At 33.8% G+C, this 22,127-nt stretch overlaps 2 protein-coding genes across 10 annotated transcripts in view; both read right to left on the bottom strand.

Moving 5' to 3' along the window:
- The window catches only part of LOC100559028 (zinc finger protein 239-like), a 169,422-nt gene that overhangs the window by 109,230 nt on the left and 38,065 nt on the right, over positions 1-22,127 (bottom strand). The window lies entirely within an intron of this gene.
- Positions 1-22,127, bottom strand: part of LOC100566973 (zinc finger protein 850-like) — an 84,659-nt gene that overhangs the window by 24,482 nt on the left and 38,050 nt on the right. For 2 of the 9 annotated variants that reach the window (XM_062966461.1, XM_062966460.1), the window contains one exon: positions 1,287-1,380. The exons of 4 other annotated variants lie outside the window; for them this stretch is intronic. The gene's annotated coding sequence lies outside the window, so the exon portion shown is untranslated. Of the gene's footprint in view, positions 1-1,286; positions 1,381-12,761; positions 13,072-18,300; positions 22,075-22,127 lie in introns of those variants that run through there. 3 more of the 9 variants (XM_062966459.1, XM_062966462.1, XR_010001475.1) reach the window with 3 other exon arrangements.

Here is a 22,127-nt window from a genome sequence, read left to right as displayed (position 1 = left end):
GAACTCCCTCCCCAGAGATATCCGGCAAACCCCATCCCTCCTGGGATTTAGAAGGAAACTAAAAACTTGGCTCTGCGCCCAGGCATTCAGCGAATAAGCTCATGGGCTGATGTAATCGGGCCGCAAATCTGTAATTGTAGCAGTATTGAATGACTGAGGATGGTGCAATATCGCTGCCTTGCAGCGTTTCAATTTTTGTATACTTTTTATCATGTTTTAATTGTTTTGTTTTATAGTATATTTGTTGCTGGCCCTCGTGGCAGAATCTGCCGCTCTGAGTCCCCTCGGGGAGAAGGGCGGGGTATAAATGCATGTAATAAATAAATAAATAAATAAATAATAAATGATTCTATTGCACTTTATCTATTTACGAATTTGTTACTCATAATGTGCACCTTGCTTATCCACTATTGCAACCTCATTGTTTTTAATTTGATGTTTTCATTCTGTGTTGTGTTTTTTCGACCACTGTGTATATTTTATTATTGCTTTCTGTTGTTGTCCTTTGATGTTTCATATTTTATCATTGCTTGTATTTTGATTTTGCTGTAAGCCGCCCCGAGTCCCCTTTGGGGGAGATGGAGGTGGGATATAAATAAACCTATTATTATTATTATTATAATTTTTATTACCGCACACCCAAAAACAAACAAGGCCCTTTTCAAATAACCCGGGAACTGCCAGGTACCCAAGCAATTTGTAAAATAAATCATGTAACTAAAACTCCCAACTCCCTCCCAGCAAAGGAAGGAGCGGAAGAGGGATATATTCCCCCGTTTACCTCTTCCTTCTTCCTCTCCTTTATTTTGTGTTATTTATTATTCCTATAACCAATATGTATTTATGTTATAATCATATTATTTTATTATACTATTTATTTTATTGTATGACACAGCAAACAAGATAGCCATGCTGGATTTCGTATCACACTTGGGAAGTGTTCGACTTGTGATACTATTTATTATTGTTGTTGTTGTTGTTGTTTTATTATCTTCTATTATTATCATCACTACTTTATGTATTTTTATTATTAATATAGTATATTATTTTGATGTACTTACCTGGCCTTTCTCGGCCCCGGAGGGGACTCAAGGCGGCTTACAAATCCGGCAAGAATTTAATGCCACACAGGTAAACAATAAAACACATCTCATCCAAATATAAACAATCCAAACATATAAGCAATTAAAACACATATCAATCAAACAGATTAAAACCATATAAAATGCTGAGTCATGCTCTCAGTATAAAATATATAATATATTGTATATACAGTAGAGTCTTACCTATCCAAAACTCGCTTATCCAATGTTCTGGATTATCCAACACATTTTTGTAGTTGACGTTTTCAATAAATCGTGATATTTTGGAATATAAATACTGTAAATAAAAAAATACATTTTGTTGCTAAATTCGTAAATACAGTAATTACTACATAGCGTTATTTCATATTGAACTACTTTTTCTGTCAAATTTGTTGTATAACATGATGTTTGGGTGCTTAATTTGTAAAATCATAACCTAATTTGATGTTTAATAGGCTTTTCCTTAATCCCTCCTTATTATCCAACATATTTGCTTATCCAACATTCTGCCGGCCCGTTTATACTGGTTAAGTGAGACTCTACTGTATAAACAATCCAAACATATAAGCAATTAAAACACATATCAATCAAACAGATAAAATGCTGAGTCATGCTCTCAGTATTAAATATATAATATATTGTATATACTTATAATATTGATAATAATATTATAATGTAATACAATGTTATACTACTAATAATATATTATAATAATATTACATTGTATATTAGATATTAAATGTAATATTACTAATACCATTACCATATAATGATGTAGTATAATCATAATTATCATCATAATTACAATTATACTCTTCTCCTGATTACTTGATATTAATTCAGGGCTCCTCCCAACCCAATGTGACCTTAATTGAATCTGTTGCACTTTATCTATTTCTGAATTTGCAACTCATAATGTGCACTTTGCTTATCTACTTTTGCAACCTCATTGTTTTAATTCAATGTCTTATTACTATGTTTTTGTTTTTTCCCCTTCGGTTATTGTGTATATATTACTGGTTTTTGTTACTGTATTTTGATGTTTCGTATTTTGTTATTGTTTTGTATCTGATTTTGCTGTAAGCCGCCCCGAGTCCCCTTCGGGGGAGATGGAGGAGGGATATAAATAAACTTATTATTATTATTATTATTATTATTATTATTATTATTATTATTATTATTATTACAATACAGTAATTTAATGATGGGCAAGCTTTTGTGCTTGGTGTGTCAAAATTCACCAAAAAACCTAGCATGACTTGGGTAGTGTGTCACTTCGAGAGAGAAAAACATAATTTCGCAATATGTATAGTTTAAAGAACAAAAATGTATAATTGTAATATATAACTGTATTTAATAAATCAAAAACTATTTACTACCCTTATTTCTATGTACAACAATCTATGGTACCTCTTGCAGTTTCCACGCTGATTTCTCTCTATTCTAGTTTCAATGTAGTCATGAATAATGAATAATATAATAGTAATAATATGATAATATACTACAATAATAATATAATAATAATAGAATGATATTATATATGTAATGTGCATAATTCCCATGGAGTAAACAACAAAACCACTGGACCAAATCACACCAAATTTGGCCACAAAAGACATAGTCAACCAATCAATATGCAGGCGGCAGCGTGTCAGCAAAAATGGCTAGGCGTGTCAGTGCTGACACGCGTGTCATAGGTTGGCCATCACTGAATTGTACAATATAGTAATTTAATGCTTATATTGTGCTATGCTATTAATATTACCATATAATGATATAGACAATATAGTAATTTAATGCTTATATTGTGCTATGCTAATAATATTACCATATAATGATATAGCGCAATACAGTAATTTAATGCTTATATTGTGCTATGCTAATAATATTACCATATAATGATATAGTGCAATACAGTAATTTAATGCTTATATAGAGCTATGCTAATAATATTACCATATAATGATATAGTGCAATACAGTAATTGAATGCTTATATTGTGCTTTGCTAATAATATTACCATATAATGATATAGTGCAATATAGTAATTTAATGCCTATATTGTGCAAGGCTAATAATATTACCATATAATGATATAGTGCAATACAGTAATTTAATGCTTATATTGAGGTATGCTAATAATATTACCATATAATGATATAGTGCAATACAGTAATTTAATGCTTATATTGAGGTATGCTAATAATATTACCATAGAATGATATAGTGCAATACAGTAATTTAATGCTTATATTGAGGTATGCTAATAATATTACCATATAATGATATAGTGCAATACAGTAATTTAATGCTTATATGTTGCTATGCTAATAATATTACCATAGAATGATATAGTGCAATACAGTAATTTAATGCCTACATTGTGCTATGCTAATAATATTACCATATAATGATATAGTGCAATACAGTAATTTAATGCCTATATTGTGCAAGGCTAATAATATTACCATATAATGATATAGTGCAATACAGTAATTTAATGCTTATATTGAGGTATGCTAATAATATTACCATATAATGATATAGTGCAATACAGTAATTTAATGCTTATATTGAGGTATGCTAATAATATTACCATAGAATGATATAGTGCAATACAGTAATTTAATGCTTATATTGAGGTATGCTAATAATATTACCATATAATGATATAGTGCAATACAGTAATTTAATGCCTATATTGTGCTATGCTAATAATATTACCATATAATGATATAGACAATATAGTATTTTAATGCTTATATTGTGCTATGCTAATAATATTACCATATAATGCTATAGACAATATAGTAATTTAATGCTTATATTGTGCTATGCTAATAATATTACCATATAATGATATAGACAATATAGTAATTTAATGCTTATATTGTGCTATGCTAATAATATTACCATAGAATGATATACCGCAATACAGTAATTTAATGCTTATATTGTGCTATGCTAATAATATTACCATATAATGATATAGTGCAATACAGTAATTTAATGCTTATATTGTGCTAAGCTAATAATATTACCATATAATGATATAGTGCAATACAGTAATTTAATGCCTATATTGTGCTATGCTAATAATATTACCATATAATGATATAGTGCAATACAGTAATTTAATTCTTATATTGAGCTATGCTAATAATATTACCATAGAATGATATAGTGCAATACAGTAATTTAATGCTTATATTGTGCTATGCTAATAATATTACCATAGAATGATATAGTGCAATACAGTAATTTAATGCCTATATTGTGCTAGGCTAATAATATTTCCATAGAATGATATAGTGCAATACAGTAATTTATTGCTTATATTGTGCTATGCTAATAATATTACCATATAGTGATATAGACAATATAGTAATTTAATGCTTATATTGTGCTATGCTAATAATATTACCATAGAATGATATACCGCAATACAGTAATTTAATGCTTATATTGTGCTATGCTAATAATATTACCATATAATGATATAGTGCAATACAGTAATTTAATGCTTATATTGTGCTAAGCTAATAATATTACCATATAATGATATAGTGCAATACAGTAATTTAATGCCTATATTGTGCTATGCTAATAATATTACCATATAATGATATAGTGCAATACAGTAATTTAATTCTTATATTGAGCTATGCTAATAATATTACCATAGAATGATATAGTGCAATACAGTAATTTAATGCTTATATTGTGCTAGGCTAATAATATTTCCATAGAATGATATAGTGCAATACAGTAATTTAATTCTTATATTGAGCTATGCTAATAATATTACCATAGAATGATATAGTGCAATACAGTAATTTAATGCCTATATTGTGCTAGGCTAATAATATTTCCATAGAATGATATAGTGCAATACAGTAATTTATTGCTTATATTGTGCTATGCTAATAATATTACCATATAGTGATATAGTGCAATACAGTAATTTAATGCTTATATTGTGCTATGCTAATAATATTACCATATAATGATATAGACAATACAGTAATTTAATGCTTATATTGTGCTATGCTAATAATATTACCATATAATGATATAGTACAATACGGAAATTTAATGCTTATATTGTGCTATGCTAATAATATTACCATATAATGATATAGTACAATACGGAAATTTAATGCCTACATTGTGCTATGCTAATAATATTACCATATAATGATATAGTACAATACGGAAATTTAATGCCTACATTGTGCTATGCTAATAATATTACCATATAATGATATAGTACAATACAGTAATTTAATGCCTATATTGTGCTATGCTAATAATATTACCATAGAATGATATAGTACAATATAGTAATTTAATGCCTATATTGTGCTATGCTAATAATATTACCATATAATGATATAGTACAATACGGAAATTTAATGCCTACATTGTGCTATGCTAATAATATTACCATATAATGATATAGTACAATACGGAAATTTAATGCCTACATTGTGCTATGCTAATAATATTACCATAGAATGATATAGTACAATACGGAAATTTAATGCCTACATTGTGCTATGCTAATAATATTACCATATAATGATATAGTACAATACAGTAATTTAATGCCTATATTGTGCTATGCTAATAATATTACCATAGAATGATATAGTACAATATAGTAATTTAATGCCTATATTGTGCTATGCTAATAATATTACCATATAATGATATAGTACAATACGGAAATTTAATGCCTACATTGTGCTATGCTAATAATATTACCATATAATGATATAGTACAATACGGAAATTTAATGCTTATATTGTGCTATGCTAATAATATTACCATATAATGATATAGTACAATACAGTAATTTAATGCCTATATTGTGCTATGCTAATAATATTACCATATAATGATATAGTACAATACAGTAATTTAATTCTTATATTGAGCGCTGCTAATAATATTACCATATAATGATATAGTACAATATAGTAATTTAATACTTATATTGTGCTATGCTAATAATATTACCATATAATGATATAGACAATACAGTAATTTAATGCTTATATTCTTCTATGCTAATATTACCATATAATGATATAGTACAATATAGTAATTTAATGCTTATATTCTGCTAGGCTAATAATATTACCATATAATGATATACTACAATATAGTAATTTAATGCTTATATTGTGCTATGCTAATAATATTACCATATAATGATATAGACAATACAGTAATTTAATGCTTATATTGTGCTATGCTAATAATATTACCATACAATGATATAGTACAATACAGTAATTTAATGCTTATATTGAGCTATGCTAATAATATTACCATAGAATGATATAGTGCAATACAGTAATTTAATGCTTATATAGAGCTATGCTAATAATATTACCATAGAATGATATAGTGCAATACAGTAATTTAATGCTTATATTGTGCTATGCTAATAATATTACCATATAATGATATAGTGCAATACAGAAATTTAATGCTTATATTGTGCTATGCTAATAATATTACCATATAATAATATAGTGCAATACAGTAATTTAATGCCTACATTGTGCTATGCTAATAATATTACCATATAATGATATAGTGCAATACAGTAATTTAATGCTTATATTGTGCTATGCTAATAATATTACCATATAATGATATAGTGCAATACAGTAATTTAATGCTTATATTGTGCTATGCTAATAATATTACCATAGAATGATATAGTGCAATACAGTAATTTAACGCTTATATTGAGCTATGCTAATAATATTACCATAGAATGATATAGTGCAATACAGTAATTTAATGCTTATATTGTGCTAGGCTAATAATATTTCCATAGAATGATATAGTGCAATACAGTAATTTAATTCTTATATTGAGCTATGCTAATAATATTACCATAGAATGATATAGTGCAATACAGTAATTTAATGCCTATATTGTGCTAGGCTAATAATATTTCCATAGAATGATATAGTGCAATACAGTAATTTATTGCTTATATTGTGCTATGCTAATAATATTACCATATAGTGATATAGTGCAATACAGTAATTTAATGCTTATATTGTGCTATGCTAATAATATTACCATATAATGATATAGACAATACAGTAATTTAATGCTTATATTGTGCTATGCTAATAATATTACCATATAATGATATAGTACAATACGGAAATTTAATGCTTATATTGTGCTATGCTAATAATATTACCATATAATGATATAGTACAATACGGAAATTTAATGCCTACATTGTGCTATGCTAATAATATTACCATATAATGATATAGTGCAATACAGAAATTTAATGCTTATATTGTGCTATGCTAATAATATTACCATATAATAATATAGTGCAATACAGTAATTTAATGCCTACATTGTGCTATGCTAATAATATTACCATAGAATGATATAGTGCAATACAGTAATTTAATGCTTATATTGTGCTATGCTAATAATATTACCATATAATGATATAGTGCAATACAGTAATTTAATGCTTATATTGTGCTATGCTAATAATATTACCATAGAATGATATAGTGCAATACAGTAATTTAACGCTTATATTGAGCTATGCTAATAATATTACCATAGAATGATATAGTGCAATACAGTAATTTAATGCTTATATTGTGCTAGGCTAATAATATTTCCATAGAATGATATAGTGCAATACAGTAATTTAATTCTTATATTGAGCTATGCTAATAATATTACCATATAATGATATAGTGCAATACAGAAATTTAATGCTTATATTGTGCTATGCTAATAATATTACCATATAATAATATAGTGCAATACAGTAATTTAATGCCTACATTGTGCTATGCTAATAATATTACCATATAATGATATAGTGCAATACAGTAATTTAATGCTTATATTGTGCTATGCTAATAATATTACCATATAATGATATAGTGCAATACAGTAATTTAATGCTTATATTGTGCTATGCTAATAATATTACCATAGAATGATATAGTGCAATACAGTAATTTAACGCTTATATTGAGCTATGCTAATAATATTACCATAGAATGATATAGTGCAATACAGTAATTTAATGCTTATATTGTGCTAGGCTAATAATATTTCCATAGAATGATATAGTGCAATACAGTAATTTAATTCTTATATTGAGCTATGCTAATAATATTACCATAGAATGATATAGTGCAATACAGTAATTTAATGCCTATATTGTGCTAGGCTAATAATATTTCCATAGAATGATATAGTGCAATACAGTAATTTATTGCTTATATTGTGCTATGCTAATAATATTACCATATAGTGATATAGTGCAATACAGTAATTTAATGCTTATATTGTGCTATGCTAATAATATTACCATATAATGATATAGACAATACAGTAATTTAATGCTTATATTGTGCTATGCTAATAATATTACCATATAATGATATAGTACAATACGGAAATTTAATGCTTATATTGTGCTATGCTAATAATATTACCATATAATGATATAGTACAATACGGAAATTTAATGCCTACATTGTGCTATGCTAATAATATTACCATATAATGATATAGTACAATACAGTAATTTAATGCCTATATTGTGCTATGCTAATAATATTACCATAGAATGATATAGTACAATATAGTAATTTAATGCCTATATTGTGCTATGCTAATAATATTACCATATAATGATATAGTACAATACGGAAATTTAATGCCTACATTGTGCTATGCTAATAATATTACCATATAATGATATAGTACAATACGGAAATTTAATGCTTATATTGTGCTATGCTAATAATATTACCATAGAATGATATAGTACAATACGGAAATTTAATGCCTACATTGTGCTATGCTAATAATATTACCATATAATGATATAGTACAATACAGTAATTTAATGCCTATATTGTGCTATGCTAATAATATTACCATAGAATGATATAGTACAATATAGTAATTTAATGCCTATATTGTGCTATGCTAATAATATTACCATATAATGATATAGTACAATACGGAAATTTAATGCCTACATTGTGCTATGCTAATAATATTACCATATAATGATATAGTACAATACGGAAATTTAATGCCTACATTGTGCTATGCTAATAATATTACCATAGAATGATATAGTACAATACGGAAATTTAATGCCTACATTGTGCTATGCTAATAATATTACCATAGAATGATATAGACAATACAGTAATTTAATGCTTATATTGTGCTAGGCTAATAATATTACCATATAATGATATAGTACAATATAGTAATTTAATGCCTATATTGTGCTATGCTAATAATATTACCATATAATGATATAGTGCAATACAGTAATTTAATGCCTATATTGTGCTATGCTAATAATATTACCATATAATGATATAGTACAATATAGTAATTTAATGCCTATATTGTGCTATGCTAATAATATTACCATATAATGATATAGTACAATACAGTAATTTAATGCCTATATTGTGCTATGCTAATAATATTACCGTATAATGATATAGTGAAATACAGTAATTTAATGCCTATATTGTGCTATGCTAATAATATTACCATATAATGATATAGTACAATACAGTAATTTAATGCTTCTGCTATGCTAATATTACCATATAATGATATAGTACAATACAGAAATTTAATGCTTATATTGTGCTATGCTAATAACATTACCATATAATGATATAGACAATACAGTAATTTAATGCTTATATTCTGCTATGCTAATATTACCATATAATGATATAGTACAATACAGTAATTTAATGCTTATATTGTGCTATGCTAATAATATTACCATATAATGATATAGACAATACAGTAATTCAATGCTTATATTATGCTATGCTAATAATATTACCATATAATGATATAGACAATATAGTAATTTAATGCTTATATTGTCCTATGCTAATAATATTACCATAGAATGATATAGACAATACAGTAATTTAATGCTTATATTGTGCTATGCTAATAATATTACCATATAATGATATAGACAATACAGTAATTTAATGCTTATATTGTGCTATGCTAATAATATTACCATATAATGATATAGACAATACAGTCATTTAATGCTTATATTGTGCTATGCTAATAATATTACCATATAATGATATAGTGCAATACAGTAATTTAATGCTTATATTGTGCTATGCTAATAATATTACCATAGAATGATATAGACAATACAGTAATTTAATGCTTATATTGTGCTATGCTAATAATATTACCATATAATGATATAGACAATACAGTCATTTAATGCTTATATTGTGCTATGCTAATAATATTACCATATAATGATATAGTGCAATACAGTAATTTAATGCTTATATTGTGCTATGCTAATAATATTACCATATAATGATACAGACAATACAGTAATTTAATGCTTATATTGTGCTATGCTAATAATATTACCATATAATGATATAGACAATACAGTCATTTAATGCTTATATTGTGCTATGCTAATAATATTACCATATAATGATATAGTGCAATACAGTAATAAATGCTTATATTGTGCTATGCTAATAATATTACCATAGAATGATATAGACAATACAGTCATTTAATGCTTATATTGTGCTATGCTAATAATATTACCATATAATGATATAGTGCAATACAGTAATTTAATGCTTATATTGTGCTATGCTAATAATATTACCATATAATGATATAGACAATACAGTAATTTAATGCTTATATTGTGCTATGCTAATAATATTACCATATAATGATATAGACAATACAGTCATTTAATGCTTATATTGTGCTATGCTAATAATATTACCATATAATGATATAGACAATACAGTCATTTAATGCTTATATTGTGCTATGCTAATAATATTACCATATAATGATATAGTGCAATACAGTAATTTAATGCTTATATTGTGCTATGCTAATAATATTACCATATAATGATATAGTGCAATACAGTAATTTAATGCTTATATTGTGCTATGCTAATAATATTACCATATAATGATATAGTGCAATACAGTAATTTAATGCTTATATAGAGCTATGCTAATAATATTACCATAGAATGATATAGACAATATAGTAATTTAATGCTTATATTATGCTATGCTAATAATATTACCATAGAATGATATAGTGCAATACAGTAATTTAATGCTTATATTGTGCTATGCTAATAATATTACCATATAATGATATAGTGCAATACAGTAATTTAATGCTTATATAGAGCTATGCTAATAATATTACCATAGAATGATATAGACAATATAGTAATTTAATGCTTATATTATGCTATGCTAATAATATTACCATAGAATGATATAGTGCAATACAGTAATTTAATGCCTATATTGTGCTAGGCTAATAATATTACCATATAATGATATAGTGCAATAGAGTAATTTAATGCCTATATTGTGCTAGGCTAATAATATTTCCATAGAATGATATAGTGCAATACAGTAATTTAATGCTTATATTGTGCTATGCTAATAATATTACCATATAATGATATAGACAATATAGTAATTTAATGCTTATATTGTGCTAAGCAAACAATATTTCCATAGAATGATATAGTGCAATACAGTAATTTAATGCTTATATGTTGCTATGCTAATAATATTTCCATAGAATGATATAGTGCAATACAGTAATTTAATGCTTATATGTTGCTATGCTAATAATATTTCCATAGAATGATATAGTGCAATATAGTAATTTAATGCTTATATGTTGCTATGCTAATAATATTACCATATAATGATATAGACAATACAGTAATTTAATGCTTATATGCTGCTATGCTAATAATATTACCATATAATGAGATAGTACAATATAGTAATTTAATGCTTATATTGTGCTAGGCTAATAATATTTCCATAGAATGATATAGCGCAATACAGTAATTTAATGCTTATATTGTGCTAGGCTAATAATATTTCCATAGAATGATATAGACAATACAGTAATTTAATGCTTATATTGTGCTAGGCTAATAATATATTGTATGTACATTTGATTTGTAAGCCGCTCTGAGTCCCCTCCGGGGTGAGAAAGGCGGGATATAAATGTAGTAAATACATAAATAAATTCAATGCCGGATCCCAGTATTTAAAAAACTCTGAAATCAGGACAGGAAATAAAAACAACACTCTGAAAACAGGGGAATCCCAGGCAGGAAACCATCAGGGCCAGCTAACCCCTCCCGCCCAAGGATTCCCCCAGGCAGGAAGCAGCCCGACCTTGAATCTGCAAGGCTATTCAATGCCAATCAAGGTGGCCAACTGCGCTCTACACGCTTCCCTCAACCAGACACGGGTTCGTCCTTCCTCCCGCCCCGGACATCCTTCCACGGGGATAAAAATCAGCCCCACTGGCCTCGTTCCTAAGAGACCTCACCGCCTCTGCGGAGGCCTGCCACAGAGGTGGGCGAAACGTCAGGAGAGAATGCTTCCACTCCCTCCGAGCCTCCCCGGCCACCCTCGGGCCCCTTTCTTTCTTTCTTTCTCGCTCGCTGATGCGGCTGAGGGGGGAAAGGAAGGGGCCCGAGGGTGGCCGGGAAGGCTGGGAGTTGTAGTCCAAAGGAAGGCCCGAGGGAAGGCCCGAGGCCGCCTCACCTGCCGCCTCCCGCTCTCCTCAGCTCTCCGCCGCCCTCGAGGAACTGCCCGGAAGTGGCGCCGCCCCTCTAGGAAGCGGAGGCCTCCCGCTCTCGCTGGACTTCCGCCCGGCCCCAAGATGGCGCCCGAAGGCGGGGGGCGGGGCTTCTGCCCTTTCTCCTCCCAGGAATCAGAAGAAGAGAATGATGTCATAGGAATCAATACGGAAATAGAACCATGAATGGGAAAATAATAGAATAATAAAACAAAGAACGGAAGAATGGAATAGAATGATATAAAATACATTCATACAATCATAGACTAGGATAATAATATAATCCTAGGATAATAAAATAGAATAATAATGGAATACAGGAAGGTAATGTGAAAAGAATAGAATATAATAATGTAATATAATAATATAAAATATATTAATAGAATAATAGAGAAATAGAATATAATAATAGAATATAATAATAGAATATAATAATATAAAATATATTAATAGAATAATAGAGAAATAGAATATAATAATTGAATACTATGAAAATGGAATATAATAGAATAATAATAGAATATAATAATATAATATAATAATATAAAATATATTAATAGAAAAATAGAAAAATAGAATATAATACATATAAAATACATTCATACAATAATAGACTAGGATAATAATATAATCCTAGGATAATAGAATAGAATAATAGAATAATAATAATTAGCCAAAATTATGTCTGAGGACATCTCATGTGACATCCTATGTATACAGGAAACACACAGAGACACCAATCCCCATGAGAAGACCAAAAATTCTCGGAATGCAGCTGGCAGTGGAACGACCTCACAGGCAATATGGCCGTGCCGTTTTTGACCGATCTGGCGTAGCAATCTCTGCAACTGTGATGTCTCATGGGCCTTGTAGTCCCATTCCTAGTACTATTGTGGCAGACGAAGAGGAAAACATGGGATTCCCACCGGTTCAGCCAGAAACGGAGCCCCTGCACCTGCAGGATGTTTGCCCTCCAGAAGTCAGCCAAACAAGCCTTGGGCAGAATTCTCCCCCGTTCTCTCGTAAGGACAATTATAATCAAGATAGAGGCGCTAGGGAGGCGGATCGCCGAAGCGCCAGAATCGCAGCCAAACAACAGGCTGATTAGGTCTGCTTCCCTTGGGAAATTCTAAGGAGTTATGCATCTGGACAGAGATGAGTTTCACTTCTAGTTCTCCAGGGAAAGTGTTCTTCTGCCGGGAAACGAGACCCTATTTAGGTGTTTGCCGCAAAGGAAACTTTGCGGAGTCAATTCGTCAGCTGGAGGAGTGAGATCGTGTGTAGACTTCGTACTCCAGTTCCCTGTTTCCCGGATCAAGTTTCCAGCCTTGCCTTGTCCCACGGACTTCTATGGACTCAGTTCTTGTTTCATGTTTGCCTTGTTTCAAGTTTGATCTTGCCAAGTTTCAAGTCTTGCCTTGCCTTGCGTTTTAAACCACGGACCTTGCTTCCTGGATTCAAGCCTTGTTTTCCAGTTTCCGTCGGATTTACCTTAAGCCTCGAAAGACTATGGACAGTTCCCCACACTATTGCTTGCCAAATAGTGTGTGTTTCGGTCAAGTGGATTATAACTTTGGACTCTAATATCACATATTGGACATTGTTTTCCTGGACTATATTTGACCTTTCCTGAAAGGTCTACTACTGAACTATATTCTACACTTCTTTTTATTGACTTTATATATTTCCTTAATAAAGATATTAGATAGATTCTGGTCTCTGCGCATGGTTATTGGTGTTCTGCAGCCTGGGTCCTGACAGCAACTTCCCTCACAGAAGTGAACAACATTGAAATCTTATCTGTGGAACTTGATAGTTGCACCGTATCATCACTCTACAAACCACCTGGGGTTGATTTCTATTTTACACCCCCCCCCCAACCAGTTGCCACAATCACGAAGCCCCGTTTGTTGTGGGAGATTTCAACAGCCACAGCTGTGTCTGGGGCTATGACGAAGACGATAGAAATGGCGAAGCAGTTCTAACGTGGGCCGACAATAGTAGAATGAGCCTCCTTCATGACAGTAAATTACCACCATCATTTAATAGCGGCCGATGGAAGCGTGGTTATAACCCTGATCTGGTTTTTGGAAAGGAAAGCATCAGCCACCAATGCACCCAAAGGGGATTAAACCCAATACCTAACACACCACACAGACCAATATGCTGCGTAGCATATGCAGCTGTAAGACCGAAAAGTGTCCCATTCCGCAGAAGATATAACTTCAATAAAGCTAACTGGACAAAGACCTTGGAAGCTGCTATTTCTGATATAGAACCTTCTACAGAAAATTATGACCTGTTGGTAGAAGCTGTGAAAAGATCCTCGAGGCTCTCAATCCCTAGAGGCTGTCGCACAAGCTACCTACCAGGCCTAAACGGAGAATCACTAAATCAGCTACAAGAATATCTCAGATGATTTCAAGAGCACCCATACAGTGATGGGACTATAGCAGCAGGCCAAAAACTATCTACAGCCTTAGCTAATGCTAAGAAAGACCGTTGGATAGAGCTGCTTGAGAACCTGGACATGTCCAAGAGTAGCCGAAAAGCCTGGCAACTGCTGAGACGCCTGGATAGCGACCCTCTGGTCAACCCTGGACACGCGAACGTGACACCAGACCAGATAGCTCACCAGCTAATTCAGAATGGGAAAACCAACTGCAGCAGAATAAAGATGAAAATCAACAGGGTGCCAGAACTTGAAACTCACCCGTTGTCTTCTCCTCTAAACCTGAAAGAACTCAGAGAAGCCATCAAGCGATGTAAGACTGGTAAAGCACCTGGCCTAGATGACCTGATGATGGAGCAAATCAAACACTTGGGCCCCAAAGCTGAAAACTGGCTTTTGAAATTCTGCAATCAATGCCTGGCACACAAACAGATTCCCAGAGCATGGAGGAAAACTAAGATCATTGTCATCTTAAAACCTGGTAAAGATGCCTCCAATGCCAGGAACTATCGACCAATCTCCCTCCCAGGTTTAGCTGCCCAGAGGGACACCCTTGCTGAAGCCCTTCCCTGATTTGAGTCTGGTGGGAGGAGGGCGATAGCCATGCAGTGGGGGGCTTTCACAATGTTCGACCTTATTCCTCTCACCGTTAGCAGCAACTTCCCGTCGCACGTCAGGAGGGGCAATGCCAGCTAACTTGTAGAGTTTATCAACAGGTGTAGGTTTAAGGCATCCCGTGATGATTCTGCATGTTTCCTTCAGTGCTATGTCCACCTGCTTTGCATGGGCAGACTTGTGCCAGACAGGACAGGCTCACTCAGCCGTTGAGAAAGACAAGGCCAGGGCTGATGTTCTTACTACTTGTGGGTCTGCTCCCCATGCGCTGCCAGTCAGTTTCCGCAGGATGTTGTTGCGTGCAGCTACTTTGTGCTTGGTGTTCAAGCAGTGTTTCCTATATGTTAGTGTTCGGTCTAAGGTGACACCAAGGTATTTAGGATGGAAACAGTGTCCGAGCTCTTGGCCTTCCCAAGTCACTTTCAGTTTCCTGTTGGCTTCGCGGTTACGTAGGTGGAAAGCACACACTTGTGTCTTGGAAGGGTTGGGCTTCAGGTGGTTCTCCTTGTAGTAGCTGGAGAGATCTTTCAAGGCATTAGTGAGTTGCTTTTCAACCGTTTCAAAATCTTTCGCTTGTGTTGTAAGGCCAAGATCATCAGCATATATAAAGCTCTTTGTGAGTGGTGGTTGTGGCTGATCGTTCGTGAAGATGTTAAATAAGGTCGGTGCAAGAACGCTGCCTTGGGGTAAACCATTCTTTTGCCTCCTCCATCTGCTTTCTGGCCCTGAAACTCCACATAGAAGCTGCGGTTTTCTAAGAGGGTCTGGACAGTTTTTGTAAAGTCAAAGTCCCGGGTGATATGGTAGACTTTATGCAGCATTTTTCTATGTTGCACCGTGTCCTAGGCTGCCGTAAGGTCCACAAAGACTGTTCCCGTGATGCAGCCTTTCTCATAGCCTTCCTCGATATGCTCAGTCAGATGAAGAATTTGACCTGTACAGTTTTTCCCTGGTCTGAAACCTGCTTGTTGTGCAATAAGCTTGGGTTCAATGACAGGTCCTAGTCGATTTAATAGACTCATAGACTTTATATAGATGACATACATGTTGTGGTAATCTCTGAGCGGTTAGACTCAATTCAACCCTCTCTGGAGGAGATTCCACCAAAATCAGCAGAGTAGCAAAAGCAAAAGCTTTCAAATGCAACAGTTACTTACACGGGGCAAACAAAGAGAAGCCTTTGACCATTTAGGATGGCAATGGACTTCAGAGTCTCAATAAAAGTTCAAAAAGGATTTATTCAGGTAAAAAGAACGCCATTGCAGATAGAAAGGCTTGGGAGCTGTCTAGTCTACTCCAGACTGGTTTCTAAGGAAAAATAACAAACATCTAAATAGTTACATCTTGCCAGGAGAGACAGCAAGATGCTGCTTGTTAGCTAGAAGAACAAAGGGAGAAGAGAGAACCAAAATGGTTCCAACCTCATGGTCCTGTTTATTGGGGCCATAAAAGACATTCTGACCAATGGGAAGTTAGTGTCCCTGGAGATTCACATTTCTACTAACTTCAAAGTCAGGGATGTGACGTAAACAGGATAGAGTGAAACCCAGTGAAGCCTGTCTAGGCATGCTTTGGAAACAGGGAAAGGATTCCCTCAATGTAACTCTATCATCTATCTAGACTTGAGTCCTCCAGGATGATTCCCAACAATACGATCATACGATCCGCTTTGAGTCCCCCTCGGGGGAGAGGAAGGCGGGATATAAATATTGCAAATAAATAAATACTGAGCCACAGTGAGGCGTGTCCAGGTGTAGCCCGTAATAATACAATATGTGTCAGGGTTGTTGTATGTTTTCCAGGCTGTGTGCCCATGTTCCAGAAGCATTCTCTCCTGCCGTTTCGCCCACATCTATGGCAGGCATCCTCAGAGGTTGTGAGGTATATGGGAAAACTAAGCAAGGAAGGTTTATATGTATCTGTGGGAAGTCCACGGTGAAAAAAGAACTCTTTGTCAGTTGGAGGCCAGCGTGAATGTTCCAGTTAATCACCCTAATTTGCATTGAATGGCTTCATCTACTGGCTACTTTCTGCCTGGGGGCCTAATGATTCCCATCCCCCCGATGAAAGGTTTGTTGTAACTGCTATTTATTTTTTATTTTAATAGTATAGTTTTACCTCATTTCAATCATGTGTTTCATTATACTGGCCATGTCGTGTACGTTGTAGTTTTATGACTGGAAATGGCCCCGAGTCCCTTTGGGGAGACAGAGCGGAATATAAATGAAGTTTTCCTGACTTCGCTCCAGGCCTGGTCTTGTGTTCGGGGGTGTCGCACCTCGGCCTTGACTTTGGGAAGAGCCTTGAAACCTGGCTTTTGGAGAAGAACTCTCCATCCGCATGACACATTTTGCCTGAGCTCATTTTGCGCTTTGGCCTTGCTTGTTGTTGTTATTATTATTATTCACCTTGCTCTAACACACAAACTCCACGGCAGGTTTGACTCTTTTTAGTTTATTAACGATAGATAATAAAAAGATCTTCAAAAAGCAAAAGTAAAGCACCAAAACTCAGTTACAAATATAAACAACATCCAAAGAGAGCATGGCAATTCCAAGGAACATGGATACATGGGCTGCAATGATAATCCAAAGCACAGCAGGGAAACTGGAGCTTGCTTCTCCGGTCACGAGCAAGTTGCTTTGACAAAGGCTTTTCCCCGAGCGCACCCCTTTTAGCACTCTTTGCAAAACACGAAGGCATTTCTCTGCCCCCTCACCTCCCTTCTGTTTGCGATTCTCACACTACGCCGAACCCTCAATTCCAAACGCTCAGCCCTATCCAAGGAGCCCATCCCGTCAAGGCCAGCTCGCTCATCATTTTGCTGAGAAGAAATGGAAGAATGATATCAGGAGATTTGGGATATTGCGATAAATGATAAATTGACACGTAATATTAAAATTAAGAGGGTTATTTAAAAAAGGATGATTTTGGGAAGATATGGGGAAAATTTATAGAGTTTCTATACGTAGATGATGAGGGGGAAAAACTGTAAAATAAACAATGGAATGTTGGAAATAAATATTGTAATTGGCTGGTCTGGGGTGAAGGGTCACAAAAGGTAAATAATATGAGTATGTCATATAGTTAGAGAGTGAAAATACTATAGGAGCTAGGATATACATAACTCTGTATTGTAAATGTGTTAAAGAATGTATAAGTTTTAAGAAGTGAATATGTAGAATTCAAAATTTTTCAATAATTTAAATTAAAAAAACTGGGAAAAAAGGAGGCCATCCCATCAAGGTCAGCTTGCTCGTCATTTCGCTGAGACTCATTATTAAGTCGGAACCTTCCACCCTCCCTTCTTCCGTCCCGACCGGAGGGTATTCGAGGGCAATGATGGGCAACCTTTTGTGTTTGGTGTGTCAAAATTCACCAAAAAACCTAGCATGACTTGGGTGGTGTGTCACTTCGAGAAAAAAAACCATAATTTCGCAATATGTTTCCTTTAAACAACAAAAATATGTAATTGTAATATTTAACTGTATTCGATAAATCAAAAACTATTTACTACCATTATTTCCATGTACAACAATCTACGGTACTTCTTGCAGTTTCCATGCTGATTTCTCTCTATTCTAGTTTCAATGTAGTCATGAATAATGAATAATAATAATAAAGTAATAATATACTACAATAATAATAGAATATATATATGTGTGTGTGTGTGTGTGTAATGTGCATAATTCCCATGGAGTAAACAACAAAACCACTGGACCAAATCACACCAAATTTGGCCACAAAAGACATAGTCATCCAATCAATCTGCATGCAGCAAAAATGGCTAGGCATGTCAGTGCTGACACGCGTGTCATAGGTTGGCCATCAGTGTTCTAGGGAGGGGGCTCACCGGGGGGGGGGGGGGGGTTCTTGTAAACACAAGGCAAAGGAGACGGATGGAACCTGTCGCACCTCAGAAGAGTTCACTTTGCTGTTGACACCAAGCCACACACACAAGATAGTCTTTTGTAGTGTTATTGAGCAAAAGCAGTATATATATAAAATCAAAGCTGGATATAAATAAACTTATTATTATTATTATATTAGCTGTGCCCGGCCACGCGTTGCTGTGGCGAAGTCTGGTTACCTTCCCGCCGGAGCAGTACCTATTGATGCACTCACATTTGCATGTTTTTGAACTTCTGGGTTGGCAGAAGCTGGGGCTAACAGTGGGGGCTCTCGCCGCTCCCCAAATTCAAACCTGCGGCCTTTCGGTCCAGAGGTTCAGCAGCTCAGCGCTTTAACACGCTGCGCCATCAGGGGATATTATTTCCTAAGGGTTGTGAATATACAATATTTCTGATTTTTTTTTTGTCTGTTGGAGGCAAGTATGAATGCTGCAATTAGGGAAAATGATTAGGATGTAATGGCCTTGCAGCTTTAAAGTCTGGCTGTTTCCTCCCTGAGTGATTTTGTTGGGAGGTGTTGGCTGGCCCTGATTGTTTCCTGTCTGGAATTCCCTTGTTTTCAGAGTGGTGTTCTTTGCGATATTTTATGTGCTTCTACTGTCTGTGGCCCTCAGAAAACAGAGGATTTGCCAGACTTTGATTATGGGAATACTTTGTTGGGAGGTGTTAGCTGGTCCTGGTTGTTTCCTGTGTGGAATTCCCTTGTTTTCAGAGTGGTGTTGTTTGCGATATTTTATGTGCTTCTACTGTCTGTGGCCCTGAGAAAACAGAGGATTTGCCAGATTTTGATTATGGGAATACTTTGTAGGGAGGTATTAGCTGGCCGTGATTGTTTCCTCTGTGGAATTCCCGTTTTCAGAGTGTTGTTCTTTATTTAGTGTTCTGATTTTAGAGATTGTATTGTTCTGCTTTATTATACCACAGTAATTTTTATATATTCTGATTTTAGTGTTTTTGAATACTTGGAGCCAGATTGTATTCATTTACACGGTTCACAGCAACATAATAATAATAATAATAATAATAATAGTATTAATAGTGAGTTTGGTAACAGACACTGGTTCACTCCCTTCTCAGCTTCCTTTCTGGAAAAATCCATTCTTGGGAGATGTTAGCTGGCCCTGATTGTTTCCTTTGTGGAATTCCCAATTTCCCTGCATTCAGAGTGTTGCTCTTTATTTACTGTCCTGGTTTTACAGATTATATTGTTCTGTATTATTCTATCACAGTAATTATTCCATATTACAGTAGAATCTCACTTATCCAACATTCACTTATCCAATGTTCTGGATTATCCAACGCAGTCTGCCTTTTAGTAGTCAATGTTTTTGTAGTCAGTGCTTTAAATTCACTGTGATATTTTGGTGGTAAATTTGGAAATGCAGTACTTACTACATAGTATTACTGCGCATGGAACTACTTTTTCTGTCAAATTTGCATTGAATGGCTACATCTACTAGCTACTTTCTGCCTGGGGGCATCCTTTGTTAGCTGCCCCTAGTTCCCATGTCTCAGAGTGCTGCTCCTTATTTACTGTTCTGATTTTTGAGTTTTTTTTAATACTGGTAGCCAGACTTTGTTCATTTTTATGGTTTCCTCCTTTCTGTTGAAGTTGTCCACATGTTTGAGAATTTCAATGGCTTCTCTGTGTAATCTGTTGAAAAGCAGGAGCCCCTTCCAGTGGAGAGGCGGGCGGGCGAGGAAGGACACCACCAAAATTGGATCCACAAACTGCAAAAAGCTGCTTATTTTGGTTTGCGTCTTTAACTTTCAGTCTTTCTAAGTCTCATCAACACTATACATCTCTGTACAACTCTCTTTCATAACCGTCTACTTCCAATGTCATCCCACAACTGACATCCCTTAACTGTGTTCTAATCAGTCCCTGATCTGGTCACATGGTCTGCAGCATCTCCCACATCCTCAAGAACATAGTGTTAGGAAAAACTGCACACCCAAGGACACACATACACTTCAATAATAAAACAACACATTATATACAGACAAATCATTAAACAGAGGAGGCTTGAGAAGGTTGCCTATTTCCAACAAACACAGAGCAGGGTGACAGGAACAGGACCAGAGTCCAGAACTGAAACCGAGGCAGCAGAGCCAAGGTCCAGGACAACAGTAAGAAGGAATGCCGTTATCTGCTCCCAAAGAGCTGGTCTTTTCCATAAGATTTCAGCTGCTCTCACTTCAGCAAGCGTTCACAGATCATCTCAGAAGTCTGGGATGCTTTCCTTGAGGAGGAAGGTCAGGGTAACCCCTTCAAAAATGGCTGCAATAATGAGAAGAGACCTCCTCTGTGGGAGATCAAGTCAATCCACACAGACGGTTGTCCACGACACATA

Source organism: Anolis carolinensis, unplaced genomic scaffold, assembly GCF_035594765.1.
Source record: "Anolis carolinensis isolate JA03-04 unplaced genomic scaffold, rAnoCar3.1.pri scaffold_21, whole genome shotgun sequence".
NCBI classification, from domain to species: domain Eukaryota; kingdom Metazoa; phylum Chordata; class Lepidosauria; order Squamata; family Dactyloidae; genus Anolis; species Anolis carolinensis.
The sequence above is the reverse complement of the archived record's forward strand: the minus strand, read 5'-3'. Positions and strand labels throughout refer to the sequence as shown.